We start from the raw sequence: 18,513 nt of genomic DNA on the forward strand, positions 1-18,513 counted from the left end.
CAGGTCCGCCTGAGAAGGGGGTGGGTGGGACAGGTGTTCCACTCAGGCTTGGATATCAAGAACCGGGGGGTGGCGATTTTGGTGGGAAAGAGAGTGTCGTTTGTGGCGGCAGAGGTGGTGGCAGACAAGGAGGGCAGGTACGTGATGGTGAGGGGTAGGCTGCAGGGAGAGAGTGTGGTACTGGTAAATGTGTATGCCCCGAACTGGGACGACGCGGGTTTTATGAGGCGCCTGCTGGGCCTCATCCCGGGACTGGAGGCAGGGGGCCTGATCATGGGGGGGGACTTTAATACGGTGTTAGACCCTGGGCTGGATAGATCGAGTTCCAGGACGAATAGGAGGCCGGCAGCGGCAGAGGTGTTAAGGGGGTTCATGGAGCAGATGGGAGGGGTAGACCCATGGAGATTTGGTAGGCCTAGGGCGAGGGAGTATTCTTTTTTCTCCCACGTCCACAGAGTGTACTCTAGGATCGATTTTTTCGTATTGAACAGGGGGCTGATACCGAGAGTGCAGGACATGGAGTACTCGGCCATTGCGATATCGGACCATGCACCACATTGGGTGGACGTGGACATGGGGGAGGCGCGGGACCAACGCCCGTTGTGGCGCCTGGATGTAGGGCTGTTGGCGGACGAAGAGGTGTGCAGAAGGGTGAGAACGGGCATTGAGAACTATCTGGGTACGAATGACACAGGTGAGGTGCAGGTGGGGACGGTCTGGGAGGCCTTGAAAGCAGTGATTAGAGGAGAGCTGATCTCCATAAGGGCACACAGAGAGAGGAAGGAGAGGCAGGAAAGGGAGAGGCTGGTGGGGGAGCTCCTAGAAGTAGATAGGAAATATGCGGCGGCGCCAGAGGAGGGGCTATTAAGGGAGCGGCGTAGCTTGCAGGCCAGGTTCGACCTACTGACCACTAGGAAGGCGGAAATGCAGTGGAGAAGGGCGCAGGGTGCGGCGTATGAGTACGGGGAAAAGGCGAGCAGGATGCTGGCACACCAGCTTCGTAAGCGAGATGCAGCCAGAGAGATTGGGGGAGTGAGAGAGAGGGGTGGGGATGTAGTGCAGAAGGGGCAAGAGGTGAATAGGGTCTTTAGGGACTTCTATAGGGAATTGTATAGGTCTGAACCGCCGAAGAGGAGAGGGGGAATGAAGAACTTTCTCGACAAATTGGGGTTCCCAAAGGTACAGGAGGAGCTGGTGGAAGGGTTGGGGGCGCCGATAGAGCTGCAGGAGCTAATTAAAGGGATAGGCCAGATGCAGGCGGGGAAGGCGCCGGGGCCGGATGGGTTCCCGGTGGAGTTTTACAGGAAATTTGTGGACTTGGTGGGTCCAGTGCTGGTGCGAGCCTTCAATGAGGCGCGCGAGGGGGGGGTTCTGCCTCCAACAATGTCGCAGGCCCTGATCTCCTTGATTTTGAAGCGGGACAAGGACCCGGTCCAGTGCGGGTCCTACAGGCCTATCTCCCTCTTAAATGTAGATGCCAAGCTGTTAGCAAAGGTCCTGGCAACCAGGATAGAGGACTGTGTGCCAGGGGTAGTCCATGAAGACCAGACGGGGTTCGTGAAGGGACGCCAACTTAACACAAATGTCCGGAGATTGTTAAATGTGATTATGATGCCAGCAGTGGAAGGGGAGGCGGAGATAGTGGTAGCGCTGGACGCGGAGAAGGCATTTGACAGGGTGGAGTGGGAATACTTGTGGGAGACGTTGGAAAGGTTTGGGTTTGGGGAGGGATTTATCAAGTGGGTAAAACTGCTCTATTCAGCTCCGATGGCAAGTGTGGTAACAAACGGGAGGAGGTCAGAATATTTTGGGCTCCATCGAGGTACTAGGCAGGGATGTCCCCTATCTCCCTTACTCTTTGCATTAGCGATTGAGCCGTTGGCGATGGCACTGAGGGGTTCAGGGGGGTGGAGAGGACTGACAAGGGGAGGGGAGGAACATCGGGTCTCGCTCTATGCGGATGATTTGTTGTTGTATGTGGCAGACCCGGAGGGGGGAATGCCGGAGGTAATGGGGATACTAGCGGAGTTCGGGGACTTTTCGGGATATAAATTAAATCTGGGGAAAAGTGAGGTCTTTGTAATACACCCGGGAGACCAGGGGGAGGGAATTGGGAGGCTCCCCTTCAAAAGAGCAGTTAAAAGTTTTAGGTATTTGGGGGTGCAGGTGGCAAAGAACTGGGGGACCCTACACAAGTTGAACTTTTCCAGACTGGTGGAGCAGATGGAGGAGGAGTTTAAGAGGTGGGACATGGTGCCGCTGTCGCTAGCAGGGAGGGTGCAGTCAGTTAAAATGACGGTCCTCCCGAGGTTCTTGTTTTTGTTCCAGTGTCTGCCCATCTTCCTCCCCAGGGCCTTTTTCAAGAAGGTAACGAGTAGTATCATGGGGTATGTGTGGGCACATGGCACCCCGAGAGTTAGAAGGGTCTTTTTGGAGCGGAGTAGGGATAGTGGAGGGCTGGCGTTACCCAACCTTTCAGGATATTACTGGGCGGCAAATACATCGATGGTACGAAAGTGGATGATGGAAGGGGAGGGGGCAGCCTGGAAGCGCATGGAGAGGGCGTCCTGTGGCAACATAAGCTTAGGGGCACTGGTAACGGCACCATGGCCGCTCCCTCCCACGAGGTATACCACGAGCCCGGTGGTGGCGGCCACCCTCAAGATCTGGGGGCAGTGGAGGCGACACAGGGGGGAAGTGGGAGGTCTGATAGGGGCACCACTAAGAGGGAACCACAGATTTGCGCCGGGAAACACAGGAGGGGGATTCCAGAGCTGGCAGAGGGCGGGTATTAGACAACTGAGGGACTTGTTTATAGAGGGGAGGTTTGCGAGCCTGGGAGAGCTGGAGGAGAAATTTGGGCTCCCCCCGGGGAACACGTTCAGGTACCTCCAAGTGAAGGCATTTGCCAGACGACAGGTAGCGGGGTTCCCCGCGCTCCCCGACAGGGGGGTGAGTGATAGGGTGCTATCAGGGGTCTGGGTCGGGGAGGGGAAGATCTCGGACATCTATAAGATTATGCAGGAGGTGGAGGAGGTACCAGTAGAGGAGCTGAAAGATAAGTGGGAGTTAGAGCTGGGGGAACAGATAGAGGACGGGACATGGGCAGACGCCCTGGAGAGGGTTAACTCGTCGTCGTCATGTGCGAGACTAAGTCTCATTCAATTTAAGGTACTGCATAGAGCCCACATGACGGGGACAAGGATGAGTCGGTTTTTCGGGGGTGAAGACAGGTGTATTAGATGTTCGGGAAGCCCTGCGAATCATGCACATATGTTTTGGGCATGTCCGGCACTGGAGGAGTTCTGGAAGGGGGTGGCAGGGACGGTGTCGAGAGTGGTGGGGTCCAGGGTCAAGCCAGGATGGGGACTTGCGATCTTCGGGGTTGGGGTGGAACCGGGGGTACAGGAGGCGAGGGAGGCTGGAATATTAGCCTTTGCGTCCTTGGTGGCTCGGAGGAGGATCCTGATTCAGTGGAGGGACGAAAGGCCTCCGAGTGTTAACACCTGGTTAAACGACATGGCAAACTTCATCCAATTGGAAAGGATCAAATTCGCCCTGAGAGGGTCGGTGCAGGGGTTTTCCAGGCGATGGCAACCCTTCCTAGACCTCTTGGATCAGAGATAGAAACTGAGGCCATGACAGCAGCAACCCGGGAGGGGAGGGGAGGGCGGGAGGGGGGGAGGGGGGGGGGGAGGGGGGACAACGACGAAGGAAGTACGGTAGCGGCGGTGGCACGGGCAAGGCCTGCCCGAGGACGCTGCTAGAAATGATAAGTTGGTCTGACTGTCGGTTCGCCGGCGGGGGGGGGGGGGGGGGGGGGGGGGGGGACGCGCGGGTAGGGGGGGGGGGGGGATTCTTTTTCTTTTTCTTGTTAAGTAGGGGGGTTTGACTTTGTTTTGTTATAATTTAAATGTAAAGGTAGGGGGGGTTAAAATGTTTGTATTTTGAAAAATTCAATAAAAATTATTTTAAAAAAAAAAACAATCTCCTGTCGAAGGACAACAGCCCCAGCTTTTCCAATCTATCGAGGTAACTGAAGTTCCTCTTCTCTGGAACCATTCTCGTAAATCTTTTCTGCCCCGTTTCGGATACTTTCACAAACCAATCAGTCACATGGTGCCCAGAACTGGACACATTATTCCAGTTGAGGCTGAATCAGTTTTTAGTAGAGGTTTACCAGAGCTCCCTTGCATTCATAGTTTATACCTCCATTGAAACACAATACAGGCACCTGAGTGTATTAACCTCTTTCCCAACCTGCCCCGTCACCTTCGATGATTTGTGCACACGTAACCAACTACAAGTCACTCTTTAACCCTTTTATTTTTTATTGCCTCTGGCTGTGTATGTGCATAAGTCATTAAAGTTGGAAAGACAGGTGGAGATTGTGAAGTCGAGGATACGGTACGCTTAGAGTACAAGAGCAAGGAGATAATGCTGAACTTATATAAGACCTCAGTTAGACTTCTGTTGGGCACAGCACTTTAGGAAAGATATGAATCATAGAATTTACAGTGCAGGAGGCCATTCAGCCCATCGTGTCTACACTGGCTCTTGGAAAGAGCACCCTACCCAAGCCCACACCTCCACCCTATTCCCATTACCCAGTAACCCCACCCAACACTAAGGCAATTTTGGACAATAAGGACAATTTAGCATGGCCAATCCACCTAACCCGCACATCTTTGGACTGTGGGAGGAAACCGGAGCACCCGGAGGAAACCCACACACACACGGGAAGAACGTGCAGACTCCGCACAGACAGTGACCCAAGCCGGGAATCGATCCTGGGACCCTGGAGCTGTGAAGCAATTGTGCTAACCACAATGCTACCGTGCTGCCCCAATGCATTGGAGAAGGTGCCAAAAAGGTTTACAAGAATGGTTCCAGGGATGAGAAACTTCAGTGGTGAAGATAGAATGGAGAAACTGGGACTGTGCTCCTTGGAGACAAAAAAGGCTAAGAGATTTGGTGGAGGTGATCAAAATCATGTGGGGGCTGATAGGGAGAAAGACTGCCTGCTCACAAAAGGATGAAGAGTGTGAGACTTACAGTGACTTACAAAAGAAGCAAACCTTTTCACATAGCGAGTGGTTCAGCGCTGGAATGTGCTAACTGGAAGTGTGGTGGAGGCAGGTTCTATCGAGGCATTCAAGAAGGTATTGGATGATTAGGAACAACATGTAGGGTTATGGCAAAAAGGCTGGGGAATGGCACTAAGTTACAGTGTTCATTTGGAGAATCAGTGCAGAAACGATAGGCCAAGGGCGGCACGATGGCACAGAGGTTAGCATTCTTACCTGAGGCGCTGAGGACCCAGGTTCAATCCTGGCTCTGGGGCACTGTCCATGTCAGGTAGTTAACACACCCCGGGGCTAAGAAACCCACATCTTCTTTTTCAAAACATACCTTGATTAAGGACAATAAGGGACAGGTTCAGGGATTTCAATTTCTCTTTCATCCCTGTCCATAATAGGATGTGGAGGCAATTCAGAGGAGGTTCACCAGATTGATTCCGGGGATGAAAGGGTTGAAATATGAGGAACGATTAAACAGTTTGGACTTATCTGGAGTTTGGAAGAATGAGAGCAGATCTGATTTAGAAATTACTAAAATTCGTTGATAAAGTAAATATAGACCAAATGTGGGGCAATCTCGATCGAGATGTCACATATACAGATTGAGAGGCGGTATATTTAGAACTGAAATGAGGAAGAACTACTTTTCGCAGAGGGTGGTGAATTTGTGGAACTTGCTGCCCCATAGTGGAGTGAAATAGAACAGTACAGCACAGAACAGGCCCTTCAGCCCTCGATGTTGTGCCGAGCAATGATCACCCTACTCAAACCCACGTATCCACCCTATACCCGTAACCCAACAACCCCCCCTTAACCTTACTTTTTTTAGGACACTACGGACAATTTAGTATGGCCAATCCACCTAACCCGCACATCTTTGGACTGTGGGAGGAAACCGGAGCACCCGGAGGAAACCCACGCACACATGGGGAGGACGTGCAGACTCCACACAGACAGTGACCCAGCCGGGAATCGAACCTGGGACCCTGGAGCTGTGAAGCATTTATGCTAACCACCATGCTACCATAGAAAGAACCTGGATTTGAACCAGGGACCTCTTGATCTGCAGCTTACCCAAACAGGTGCTGAAATGTGGCGACAAGGGGCTTTTCACAGTAACTTCATACTTATAATAATCTTTTATTGTCACATGGGGAACAGGTGGATTTGAGACCAGGAAGAGATCAGCCATGCTCTGAATTAATGGAGCAGGCACAAAAGGCTGAATTGCCTACTTCTGTTCCTAATTCCTAAACCTGATACATGGCACTTTATCAAATACCTATGTACACCATACCAACTGTTTCTGCTACCTGATCAAAATGTTCATGAGAGAAACACCTTAAAGATGATTCTGATTAATATTCTGCACAGTAGCGCCCTTAGCACAATTTTCTTTGCTGCCAAAATTGAGTCAATAATGAAAGAAAATGCACAGATCTGAATTTGAGCCATCATATGAAATTATCACTGCTCCAGGTGAAAAAGTCTAACTCACCATCTGAATTATATCATTTGGTATCAATGAGCCAGCCACCATAGCAATCAGTAAATAATAAGAATTTGACTTCAAATAAGCCAGAGGTGAGATAATAAGGTTGGGTTCATGACACACAACCTCCTGAATGGTTTTTAAGACATGAGATTTAAAAGAAAAACACCCTGGAGTTGCAGAACAGATTTTATTGGAAAATACCTTCGGCATTGTAGAGGAAATCACACTTAGTGGCCTCTCTTGAATGTTCAGCCCAGAGATAATACTCAAAGGTCATATAAATCATCCAAAACAAATCGTTAGGATGTTTGCGCCAAAAATCTGAAAAAATAATTGGAGAAGCCAATTTGGTGACTGCTGAAATGACCTGCTTTCGGCCTGTCTGCTGCCACAGGACGTGGCTTTTGATGGGAAACAGAGAAAGGAACCTGGCACACTCTTTCTGGACACCAAAATCCTTGTACCCGAGAAGGCTCCTCTCCTCTCCGTAATAGTTAGCAGCCAAGGTGTTTAATAAAATAATTCAAATTTTTCTGGAGGCAGCACAAACTGTTCTAATCAGTTATCTTACATAACATTCGATCTCTGGACAATATCGCCAACCATGGATTAATTGATGTGGATTCCCGTCCTGCATATCCTCAGACCTCTGGCCTGGTTGATGTGGAATATGTCCATGTTCCAACAAATACCACTTCTAAACCGCAGCTGATGAATGCTGGAGATTTCAAGCTTCTCGAGGGCCCCCTGTTGGAAATTTCTGGTTCGAGGAGCTACTTATAAAGACAAAATTAACTTCTTAATCACTTTGCTGCATCCTGTGAAGTTCAGAATTCCAGTCTACTTATTGTCCAAGGAATTTAAAACAGGGAAACGTGCCATTTGACGTTCAAAACCACCCAGACACATTTGCAATTATTTCTGAGGAAGGGTTCCTGATTGTTATGGTATATATCGCGTATATAACAGTAGGCAGACTTGACTGTATAATGGAATGAAAAACGTGTTTCTATTCAAACAGATGATAAAGTAATGATATTCTCAGAAAGGGTAATAAATCAAACATAATTGCATAAGACCCCATGATTCATTGTGATGCACTTTGACACCTTTGTTTGCAGACACCTTTATTCAGACATGATAGGGCTCCTGTTAAATGCGAGTGTTTCCTTTAATTAGCAGTGTTTTGACACACGCATCACCAGATGTCTATGTTTATGTCGTTATCATATATTCTATGTTTTCATGTATGGAGCGATCTGCCTGGATTGTACGCAGAACAATACTTTTCACCGTACCTCGGTACACGTGACAATAAATCTAAATCTAATATGCTTTTCCACAAACTGACTCTTTGGAGTTCAAAATAAAAGGAAAGTTTCTGAGAAAGCTCAGATAAAACTAACAACACTTTCTATAAGATTCACTTCAGTATTTAGGAGACAAGATTAAACAAGCCAGAAGTGTTTCAAAAACACCAACCCCCAAAAAGAACTCAATGATGGCTTGATCTCTTGTGCATTTATTTCAGTGATCACTGTGTAAGATTTGAAGGACTAGTACATTGTACTCCACATAAGAAACACCTAATGAGGTACAGGTCTCATGCTGCCTCCTTGTGTCAAGATATAAAACAGCATTACAAAATTTAATGCATAGTTTGGCTTGGAAAGAAGCAAGGTGATTTGGCCGAACAGCTTTATGTCATCATTAATGCCCCACACAAGTATGTGTATGCCCTTCTTCACCTGGCCCCATTAATATATCCTATCAACCTGGGAAAGAGTTGATTATAGGGGAGCAGGGTACACTGTGCGAGGGCAGAGGGGGAAGAAAGAGGCTGATTACAGGGTGTGCCTGTGTGCATAGTGAGAAGAGCTTCACTGGCTTTCTGTCCGCAGGAAATATGGAGAGCTTGGCTGAAACCTGTGACCAATAACTTTGGAGGGGTGGGGGAGAAATAGAGAGAGGAAATAGATAGTGACATAGTGGTAATGTCACTGGATTAGTAATACGAGGCCTAGCTAATGCTTTTTGGGATATGGATTCAAATCCCACCTTGGCAGATGGTGACTTTAACTTCAAACGATTAAATCTGGTATATAAAGCGACTCTCAGAAATAGTGACCATGAAACTGTCATTGACTGTTGTAAGATCTCAGGGTTGGTTTTGCTCAGCAGGCTAGACAGCTGGTTTATGATGTAGAAAAAGGCCAGCAGTGCAGATTCAATTCCCGTGCCAGCCGAGAATTCTGAATTCCCCCTCTGTGGGTGAAATTCTCCGACCCCCTGCAGGGTCGGAGAATCGCCCGGGGCTGGAGTAAATCCCGCCCCCGCCGTGGCCAGAATTCTCCACCACCCAGGAATTGGCGGGGGCGGGAATCACGCCCCGCCGATCTGCGAGCCCCCTACGGCGATTCTCCGGCCCGCGATGGGCCGAAGTCCTGCCGCTGGGAGGCCTCGCCCCCCGCCGTGGTTTGAATCACCTCTGGTGGCGGCGGCGCGAGCGGGCCCCCAGGGTCCTGGGGAGGGCGCGGGGCAATCGGACCCCGGGGGGTGCCCCCACAGTGGCCAGGCCCGCGATCGGTGCCTACCGATCAGTGGGCGGGCCAGTGCCATGGGGGCACTCTTTTTCTTCCGCCGCCACAGCCTCCACCATGGCGGAGGCGGAAGAGAATCCCCCAGCGCGCATGCGCCGGTGGTGACATCAGCAGCAGCTGCCGCACCGGCTCATGCGCGAACCGGCGAAGGCCTTTCGGCCAGCCCCAGAGGCCGCTGGAGCCAGTTTGGGCTCCAGTCGGTGTGGTGCCAACCGCTCCGGCACGGGCCTAGCCCCTCAATGTGAGGGCTTGGCCCCTAAAGGTGCGGAGAACTTTGGGGAGGCCCGACGCCGGAATGGTTGGCGCCACTCCGCTACCACCCGCCCCGCCGGGTAGGGGAGAATCCCGTCCTGTGTACCTGAACAGGGGCTGGAATGTGGCGACTGTGGCTTTTCACAGTAACTTGATTGCAATGTTAATATAAGCCTACTTGTGACAATAATGATTATTTATTTCTAAGAACTCATCTGGTTCAGAGAAGGAATTCTGCCATCCTTACCAGGTCTTGCCTACATGTGACTCCAGACCCATAGCAAATGTGATGGGCAACAAATGCTGGCCTTTCCAGCGACCACCCCTGTCTCCATGTTGTGTTCTATGCCTGTTCAGAATCACACCACTTTTCTCATAAAGGCAGGCCCAGGTTTGGAGAAACATGGCTCCACCTTGTGAATTAACTCCATTTTATTTTAAGCCTGCATTATGTGCAGCAGAATCTACAGTGAAACTGCAGCCTCTCAGACTATGAATATTACTTTGGTCTCATTTGAAATCCTCAGCAGAAAACAAAGTTTATTTGACTCTTCTCACATTAAAATTGATTATATCAACATGGCATTTAAGGATGATATTGTTATAGGTCAGTTATGCTGAATGTAAATCTCAATAGTATCTGCTGCTTCCTGGCCATGGAGCTGAAGTGGCTTAGCTGAATTATTGACTGGTGAGTACATATATTTTTATATTTAAATGATATAATTGATTATATTATTTATACTTATCTCACATGCAAACTTTAATAAGTGTACCTGAATGTTACCATGTTGCTTTATTGCTGTTTAGTTTTGTTGGCATCAAGGAGCATGTTAATTTGCCAAGTGTTGGGGGCAGTGCAGTGGTGCCCTCACAACGCCAGAGAACTAGGTTCAATTCCAGCCTTGGGAGATTGTGTGTGTGTTGATTGTGTGTGTGTGTGTGTGTGTATTGTGTGTGTGTGTGTGTGTGTGTGTGTGCGCGTGCGTGGAGTTTGCACTTTCTCCCCTATCTGCCTGGGTTTACTTCTGGAGCTCCCATTTCGTCCCAGTCAGCTAGATTGGCTATGCTAAAATTTTGACTCCTACTGTCCAAAGATACGAGTTACGGACATAGGGCAGGGGGGGTGAGCTTAGGTAGCATTCTCTGTCAGAGGGTCGATGCAGACTCAATGGGCTGATTGGCCTCCTTCTGCACTGTAGGAATTAAAATTCTATAATAAGAGGGTCATAATGGTTTGGGAAACACTGCCCGTTAGCAAATTCTACATTTTACCATTGACTGGGAACAGAAGTTTCTCCCGAGTATACTATGCATATTTTAGCAACTATCTTGGGTTTAAAACCCCTCACCTGGTCGCGCCCTCAAATGGAAACATCTTCACTGCATCTCCAGTCAAATACTTTCATTATCTTAGATCCTTAATCAGGTAATGCATTTTGGAAGATCTGATACAGGTAGGGAATATACAGTGAATGGTAGAACCCTCAAGAGTATTGACAGTCACAGATTTTGATGTACAGATCCACAGGTCACTGAAAGGGGCAACACAGGTAGAAAGAGTAGTCAAGAAAGCATACGGCATGCTTCCCTTCATTGGCCGGGGCATTGAGTATAGAAATTGGCAAGTCATGTTGCAGCTGTATAGAACCTTAGTTAGGCCACACTTGGAAGTATAGTGTTCAATTCTGGTCGCCACACTACCAGAAGGATGTGGACGCTTTAGAGGGTGCAGAAGAGATTTACCAGGATGTTGTCTGGTATGGACAGCATTAGCTAAGAGGATAGGTTGAATAAACTTGGTTTGTCCTCACTGGAACGACGGAGGTTGAGGGGCGAACTGATAAGAGGTCTACAAAATTATGGATAGTCAGAGACTTTTTCCGCAGGGTAGAGGGGTCAATTACTAGGGGGCATAGGTTTAAAGTGCGAGGGGCAAGGTTTAGAGGAGATGTACGAGGTAAGTTTTTTTACAGAGGGCAGTGGGTGCCTGGAACTCGCTGCCGGAGGAGGTGGTGGAAGCAGGGACGATAGTGATATTTAAGGGACAAAACAAAGAAAAGTACAGCACAGGAACAGGCCCTTCGGCCCTCCAAGCCCGTGGTGACCATGCCACCCGACTAAACTACAATCTTCTTCACTTCCTGGGTCCGTATCCCTCTATTCCCATTCTATTCAAGATGCCCCTTAAATACATGAACAGGATGGGAATAGAGGGATAAGGACCCTGGAAGTGCAGAAGATTTTAGTTCAGAAGTGCAGCATGGTCGGCGCAGGCTTGGAGGGCCGAAAGGCCTGATCCTGTGCAGTACTTTTCTTTGTTCTTTGTTTAGTCCACCACTGGTCTTTTCAGAGAAAATAGATCTAGCTTACCCGCCTTTCTTGTTAGGTGCAATATATCAGGTCTGATATCATTCTAAGTATTTTTTTAAAAACACCTTTTCAAGTACTTGTTTTTTTTTTAATAGCATGGAGACCATAACTGTTCACAGAACTCCAGTATGCTCTAACCAATGTTCGATGCAAATTTAACACCGATTTCCCTGTTTTTCAATTTTATTCATTTAGAAATGAACTCCATTACTTGCTTTATTTTTATTATTCAACTATCCTGCATCACTATTTTTACCAATTTGTGTATCTGTACCCCAGGTGTCTCTGTTCCGCTACCCTATTAATTTCCAAGGACTATGTGCCTCCTTAACTTCCTCCCAAAATGCACCACTTCTATGGGCAGCACAGTAGCAGAGTGATTAGCACTGCTGTAGCACAGCACCAGGGTCCCAGGTTCTATTCCTGCTTGGGTCACTGTCTGTGCGGAGTCTGCACATTCTCCCCATGTCTGCATGGATTTCCTCCTGGTTCTCTGGTTTCCTCCCACAAGTCCCGAAAGATGTGCTTGTTAGGTGAATTGGACATTCTGAATTCACCCTCAGTGTACCCGAACAGGTGCTGGACTGTGGTGACGAGGGGATTTCTCAGTAACCTCATTGCAGTGTTAATGTAAGCCTATTGTGACACTAATAAAGATTATTATTACATGTTGATTTGTTCTCAGTCCTCCTCCTTTACCCAGAAGTTGTGAATATATTTAAAGCTGTGCTAGCAGAATTTTGGTGTCTCAGGGAATGCGTGGGTGGGAAAGTGCAATTAACCCTATGAAGATTAGCCATAATTGTATTCAATGGAGGAGCAGGCACTATGATCTATACTCACTCCTATTAATATTCCTATATGAAGGGCATCCTTCAATTATATTCTTATATTAAGGGCACCCTCCAATTTGGTGTCATCCACAAATTTTGAAGATGTAATTCCACTCAAGGTCAAATTGCTTGTGCAAATGGTGAACCCAGTAGGCCCAGCACCAATTCGCTGGAAAACCCCTGCCCTTCATTTGCTAAGTTCGTTAACCACATTGAAACTCTTATACTCTTGTTTTCTGCTTTATGGCCAGTTTACTATTCATCCTGCTACTCGTCACCTCACTCCATATGTTCTGACCACCATCGTACATCTACAGCACTTCTTTGAAGGTCAACACCACGTGTACTAGATTATGCTTGCCTACCCTTACCCTTTTCAGTTACAGCCACAAAGAATCCCATAAGCTTTTGCTTACTGTTGATGAATTCTCAGTTTGTAGGTATTCTTCTGTTGCATCACCGGGGAGGGATTTCACAATCTTTCCTGTGACTGATGTTAATCTAACTAGTTTATAATTCACTGGACGTGCATAAGAATCATGTCCTTTGGCATGTCTGCCTTTTCTAATGAAGATATATAAAAGTTCCTCTGCTATCTCTTCCCTAGCTTTTTGTATTGCACTGATGCAATCCATCTGGACCGGGAACCTATCTTTTTTCATGTTTTATTAGTCACTGATCAATTATTTCCCCCCTTTTTATCATAAATACTTTTTGTTTACTTCAAATGTCATGTCCATTATATTGGCCTCCTTGGTGAACACTGAGGCAAAGAAAGTATTTAATATCTACACCATTTTGCTATCACTACTTGGCAATTTAGCATGAATATTCCTTGGTATTCCAATCTCTGTGACGATGATCAATCTTAGGAATCTGAAAACCTAGGTATTTACTAAAGAATGAAACTCTCAAGTTTCATGATTTAGAATCAAACTAATTTCACCACACAAAAATCAAAGAACAAGAATATTATTTCAATGTATTTGACATGGCTGACTTTAAAAGTACAATAAACTCAGTTACTTAGAATTTTAAATCAAGCGCCTTAAAACACCTTTCCTTCTACACCACCCAGTAGACAGACACACCTAATAAACTTATCAAAAACTGGAAGATTAACTGCTTGGTCTGAATACTGTTTCAATGATTCATATACAGCCTGAGATTTCCTGGGCCTTCCATTTACTTCTGGCAAGGCTGTTCCTTCAACCATACTACGGTCGTAGATTCTCCATTCAACATAGGCATCGCTGGCATCTTAAGTGTGGCCTCTTAAGGTCAGAACTCTTTTGGTTCTAATATTCTTTAGCATCGAAAACTCTGGGGTGGCACAGTGGTTAGCACTGCTGCTCACAGCGCTGAGGACCCGGGTTTGGCCCCGGGTCATTGTCCGTGTGGAATTTGCAATTTCTCCCAGTGTCTGCGTGGGTCTCACCCCCAAATCCAAAGATGTGCAGGGTAGGTGGATTGGCCACGCTAAATTGCCCCTTACTTCCCTAAACTAAAAAAGATCACAAAACTGCATACACACACCATTTACTCACCCTATAATTAATTTGCGGATGTCTTTTTTTCTGTTTATCTTCCAGGCAACTTGGTCACAACATCATTTACTGAAAGCCACTGGCTTATTGAAAACCAGAAAACATTTCCGAGAAAACATTGTTCTTGAAGTGACCATCACCCAAGATAAAACACAGGACAGAATTTTATGTTCCCTGTTGGTAGGCAGGAGATGGCTGTAAAGTTATTTGGCTGGCCTTCCTACTGGGCTTGCTGACACCCTAACCTCTCTGCAATGTTATAGTGGGACAGGTGAGGCCTAGGCCAGTCCAGCAGCCCTTGCTCCAATTGAGGCCCTTAAATGGTCAATTAGTGATCATTTAAGGCATTTACAGTCCAATTTTCAGTATGGCTGAGGGAGTTCAGGTGCAGGGGCAAGGTCAAAAAGAGACTATGCTCAGGCTTCAGATGGGGAGGGGGGGAATTAACAGCCTTCTTTTAACATCAGGTGCCCCTGAAATATCTAGTCAATGTGGGCGCTTCGTCAGGCCTCACCTCCTTTGCCTGCTCCGATATCCCCAAAACATGCCTGGTCCTGGAAGATTCTGGCAACCACATTCAGTCTCAGTCATGTCCACTGAAGCTTCTAGGACTAGAGAACTGCTGGCCAATCAGATTAGCTGGTAGCTCTCTAACCGAGTCAGAGGCAGAAGTCCTGCCTCTAGTCACTTTCTGGGGAACATGGTGGCATGGTGGTTAGCATTGCGGCCTCACAGCTCGAGACACCGGTTCAATTCTGACCTCGGGTAACTGTCTGTAAGGAGTTTGCATTTTCTCCCCGTTCCTGCATGGGATTTCCTCTAGATGCTCTAGTTTCCTCGCACAGTCCAAAGATGTGCAGGTTTGGTGGATTGGCCATTCTAAATTGCCCCTTAATAACCAAAAGGTTAGGTGGGGTTACTGGGATAAGGTGGAGGCATGGGTTTAAGTAGGGTGCTCTTTCTAAGGGCCTCCTTCTGCACTGCAAATTCTATGATCTATGATTAACATTTGTTGGCAGGTTAGATGGCTACAGGGCAAAATATATTTGGCAAAGTATTCGTCACCAACTCCACAAATAGCAAGGAAAGGAAGCTCTGCAATCTGGAAAATGCTGGCCATAGTTTTTTTCCCCTCAGATTTTAAGGCTCTAAGCTGTACAATTCCTCCCCTTAACTTCTCTTCCTCTTTCTTCACCTCCTTCAATATACTCCCTAAAACTGTGACCAAACCTTTAGTTTAGGGCCCAAATATCTCATGTGATTCGGTGTCAAAAGAAAAGCATTTACTGAATGCATATTAAAGTCACTCATCAATGGTACTTTAGAAACGGTACATGTAATGATATCTCTCACCAATATCTCATCAAAACTTTGCACTGTTGGATTGATGAGAAATCCCTTACTGTTGAACTTTATATGAAGCAAGCTCCAAAGAAAACAAATGGGATGGGAATGGTGACCAATCCTAAGACAAAGTCTAAAGTGAAGTTCCAGCTGTTTGTTGGGATTTTTCATTCATGTGTGTGGAGAAAACTTCACTTTATGCTTCTTTAAGAAATTAATTTGTTTCTTTATGTATTCCTGATTCCTAACAATTTCAAATTCCCTTTCATCCTCCTTGGTCATCTACATACGTCGCACATGCCTTTCTCCAACTTCACATCCACTGTTTTAGCTGTTCCACCAATCCTCAGATTTTAAGGCTCTAAGCTGTACAATTCCTCCCCTTAACTTCTCTTCCTCTTTCTTCACCTCCTTCAATATACTCCCTAAAACTGTGACCAAACCTTTAGTTTAGGGCCCAAATATCTCATGTGATTCGGTGTCAAAAGAAAAGCATTTACTGAATGCATATTAAAGTCACTCATCAATGGTACTTTGGAAACGGTACATGTAATGATATCTCTCACCAATATCGCATCAAAACTTTGCACTGTTGGATTGATGAGAAATCCCTTACTGTTGAACTTTACATGAAGCAAGCTCCAAAGAAAACAAATGGGATGGGAATGGTGACCAATCCTAAGGCAAAGTCTAAAGTGAAGTTCCAGCTGTTTGTTGGGACAGGAAAGGGGGAAGGAAACAAAGAGGCACATGTGGGTAGGATGTTTTGTTAATGAAACTGGTCCTTTGATGCTTTAAACTCAGAAAGTCACAAATACTGAACAAACAGAAGACCTCCGACATAAAAGTGAAAATCCCACTGATGTGACATTTTATTTACTTGTATCATTTGCAATGCTTATACTCATTTAGTTTAGTTATCACAGAATTTACAGTGCAGGAGGCCATTCGGCCCATCGAGTCTGCACCAGCTCTTGGAAAGAGCACCCTACCCAAGGTCAACACCTCCACCCTATTCCCATAACCCAGTAACCCCACCCAACACTAAGGGCAATTTTGGTCACTAAGGGCAATTTATCATGGCCAATCCACCTAACCTGCACATCTTTGGACTGTGGGAGGAAACCGGAGTACCCAGAGGAAACCCACGGCAACACGGGGAGAACGTGCAGACAGTGACCCAAGCCGGGAATCAAACCTGGGACCCTGGAGCTGTGAAGCAATTATGCTATCCACAATGCTACCGTGCTGCACATCCTCCCCGTGTGTGCGTGGGATTCCTCCGTGTACTCCGGTTTCCTCCCACAGTCCAAAGATGTGCAGGTTAGGTGGATTGGCCATGATAAATTGCCCTTAGTGACCAAAATTGCCCTTAGTGTTGGGTGGGGTTACTGGGTTATGGGGATAGGGTGGAGGTGTTGACCTTGGGTAGGGTGCTCTTTCCAAGAGCTGGTGCAGAGACGATGGGCCGAATGGCCTCCTTCTGCGCTGTAAATTCTGTGATAGTTATACTCACTTGGTTTAGTTGGTAACCCAGTGTTCTTCAAACTCAGGGGCGCGACCCACAGGAGGGTCGCGGAGCCGTCCTTCGTGCCGCTCCCGATCGCGCAAATCCCCGTGCAGCAGCCGGCTTTTAATAACGCCGGCTGCAAGCAGCCTTTAAAATGGCCGCAAACATGTTAAAAAAATTCAGCCGCATTGCGCATGCACGCACAATCATCGGCGCGCATGCACAAAACTGTCACTGCTTTTTGTTTTACAAGTTCAGGGGTTTTTATTCATTTAATTTTTTATTTATTTTTTACAAGTTCGGGGGGGATTTTGTTTGATAACATTTTACAGGAAAAAAATGCAGAACTTTAGACAGATGGAGACTCCATACTTTCCGACACCGGAAGGCTTCACCTTCATCCAAGAGGTTCCATTGGAGGAGCGTGTACGAGGGCCAAAGGGACCCAAAACCATTTCCTCCATTTTTATCAGCAGCAAACAAGGCAAGAGGAAATGGTGGGTCGCTCAGGTTGGCCGGCGTGGGTCGCTCAGGTTGGTAAAAATGGGTCCCCAGAAAAAAAAAGTTTCACTTTTTTTCACTGGTATCACCTAACTGTTGCTCTGTATATTCACCTTGTGAAATATCAATTCAGAGCTTGGTCTACCTTCATAGCAATTGAAGCAGTATGTGTGCAAAAGCGGGTTGTTTGTCAAATCACAACAGAATCAATATTCCCCAAGGGAAAACTAATCTTTGTTTCAGATGGGTGTTTCCAGTACCCGGCTCCGCTTTAAACCTTACTGTCACAGATCATTGAATCCCTATAGTGCAGAAGGAGGCCATTTGGCCCATCAAGTCTGTACCTGCCCCTGCTCTGATTGAGCACCTACCTAGGCCCAATCCCCCACCCAACCTTTGGACACTATGGGGCAATTTAGTTCAAGGTTTTTACTGTAGCTTCATTCAGGCCTCAGTAGTTTCAGTAGTACAATACTCACAGCCTTTTTGGAGAGATAGATTGAGAGAGAGAGACCGAGAGAGAGAAGATTCTTGCCTTTATCTACAGCCTGTAATGATTTTCCTGTAGATTAATTGATCCAGGTTCTCTGCAGCGTCAGGAATACAACCCTCACAATCTTTGAGGGGGGTGAAAAAACAGGTCCTTGCCAGCGTGTCCAGATATCAAAATGAAACTCCTTGGGACTCTGCAAATTATCCCACTGGGATATGATCCAACCACCATCTGTTACCGGTCAGAATACCGCCTTTTGCACCAATTCATTGCCCTCCAGTTCTTCCTTATGGAAACCAAAAATTGCACACAGTATTCCAGGTTCTTTGTCCAGAGAAATGTGTTAAGCTGCATCACACTGGGAAACTGGAGACAAAGACAAGGGGTGAACCCAAAAATGGGTTGGGCCAGTTGGTAAAATTTTACAATCCCCAATAATATCAGCTAGAAAAAATTCTGAATATAATATAATTCTGGGGAAAAT

The sequence above is a fragment of the Scyliorhinus canicula genome, chromosome 17, assembly GCF_902713615.1.
Source record: "Scyliorhinus canicula chromosome 17, sScyCan1.1, whole genome shotgun sequence".
NCBI classification, from domain to species: Eukaryota; Metazoa; Chordata; class Chondrichthyes; order Carcharhiniformes; family Scyliorhinidae; genus Scyliorhinus; species Scyliorhinus canicula.